Raw genomic sequence first — 2,271 nt, forward strand, 5'->3', positions numbered from 1 at the left:
CATGACTTTGACAAGAAGGGCAGTCAATCTGGAAGATTTAAGAACTTTGAAAATGTCTTCAAGGGCAGGCGCAAAAACCAAGTGCTATGATGCAATAGGCTCATGAGGACCGCCACAGGAAAGGAAGACCCTGCTGCAAAGGATAAGTTCTTTAGAGTTACCAGCCTTAGAAATTGCAGTCCAAATAAATGCTTCACAGAATTAAAGTAAGACACATTTCAACATTTGTTCAGAGGAGGCTGTGTGAATCAGGCCTTAATGGTTGAATTGCTGCAAAGAAACCACTACTAAAGGACACCAATAATAAGATACTTTATTGGGCCAAGAAACATGAGGGATGGACATTAGACCGAAGGAAATCTATCCTTTGGTCTGATGAGTCTAAATTTGAGATGTTTGATTCCAACCAATGTGTCTTCACGAGACGCGGAGTAGGCGAACAGATCTCCGCATGTGTGGTTCCAACTGTGAAGCATGGAGGAGGAGCTTTGCTGGTGACACTGATTTATTTAGAATTCAAGGCACACTTAACCAGCATGGCTACCACAGCATTCTGCAGTGATACGCCATCCCATCTGGCTTGCACTTAGTGGGATTATCATTTGTTTTTCAACAGGACAATGACCCATCACACGTGTGTAAGGGCTATTTGACCAAGAGAGAGTGATGGAAAGGTGCATCGGATGACCTGGCCTCCACAATCACCCGACCTCAACCCAATTGAGATGGATTGGGATGAGTTGGACCGCAAAGTGAAAAAAGCAGCCAACAAGTGCTCAGCATATGTGGAAACTCCCAAGACTGTTGGGAAAGCATTCCAGGTGAAGCTGGTTGAGAGAATGCAAAGAGCGCAAGTCTGATATTTTTTTAACTAATTGATCTTTTGACCAATCAGATCAGCTCTGAAAAGGATCTGGTGTGAAAAGATTTGATGGGGTTGCTCAAAAGACAAATTAGTGGAAAAATATACAAATTATATATACAAATAAACACAGCTTAACTTCCTTCATACTGAACGCAGAGACATACAAATTGTATCCAGGAGTGTATCTGACTCTAGGGGAGTAGTTTTGCCAAAATCCTGAAGTATACCTTCAATAGATATACACTGACTGAACAAAACATTAAGGGCATTGCACCCCCCTTTTGCCCTCAGAACAGCCTCAATTCGTATGGGCATGGACTGTACAAGGTGTCGAAAGCATTCCACAGGGATGCTGGACCATGATGACTTGTGTCGAGTTGGCTGGATGTTATTTAGGTGGTGGACCATTCTTGATACACATGGGAAAACCCAGCAGCATTGCAGTTGTTGGCACAAACCGGTGCACCTGGCAACTTCTACACTAACCTGTTTTAAATGCCCTTAAGTCTTTTTTTCTTCCCCATTCTCCTTCGGGAATTGCACACATACACAATCCATATCTCAAGGCATAAAAATCCTTCTTTAACCTGTCTCCTTCCCTTTGTCTACACTGATTGAAGGGATCATAGCTTTTACCTGGATTCACCTGGTCGGTCTGTCATGGAAAGAGCAGGTGTTCATAATGTTTTGTACACTGTGTATAATAGTTAGCTAAGATACACTGGCTAAATCCTTTTTTTGTTTAGGTTAGTATAGAATTGTCTGGTGATCCCATTGAGATCAATGCCATTGAGATCAACAATTATACCTTTCCTCAAGTTTAAAAAGGAGTAGAACATATACAAAGATTCATGCATTTTGGAATCGAATGTCCTTTAAGAAAAAGTTACCTCAGTCTTTTTGGGGTTTTTTTTCTACCTGCAGCTGACCCCGTGATCAACAAAAAATATCCCGGAGTCTGCCACCGTCCGCTGCTGAAAATTAACATTGGATTTACAAGCAGTTAATAAATGTGATATAATCAATTCACTTGCCAAACACAAAATAGTGTTACATTAAGTGTATGTCATCTGCTGTGTATTTATTTGACTACTACATGGAAAGTTGTGTGACAGTGGGAGCATTCTGTTGCCCTCCAGTGTCTTACATTGAGAACTACAAGTAGAGCACAGCGATGTATGTGCATTGGTTGTGGTACCAGAAAAGGTTTTAACATTTCAGTCATTTACTTTTCTCACTATTCAAACCTTTCCATTTACATGATGTAGGAAGAAATTGCCCCCATATGCTGATCTAGGGTCATTTTTGTGTAACATTAAGATTAGGGGAGGGTAAACTGATCTAGATTTGTACAACACTGATATTAATCAACAACAACAAAAAAAAGACACCAATGTGGTTGAAAC

The sequence above is a fragment of the Oncorhynchus mykiss genome, chromosome 32 (genome assembly GCF_013265735.2).
Source record: "Oncorhynchus mykiss isolate Arlee chromosome 32, USDA_OmykA_1.1, whole genome shotgun sequence".
NCBI lineage: Eukaryota > Metazoa > Chordata > Actinopteri > Salmoniformes > Salmonidae > Oncorhynchus > Oncorhynchus mykiss.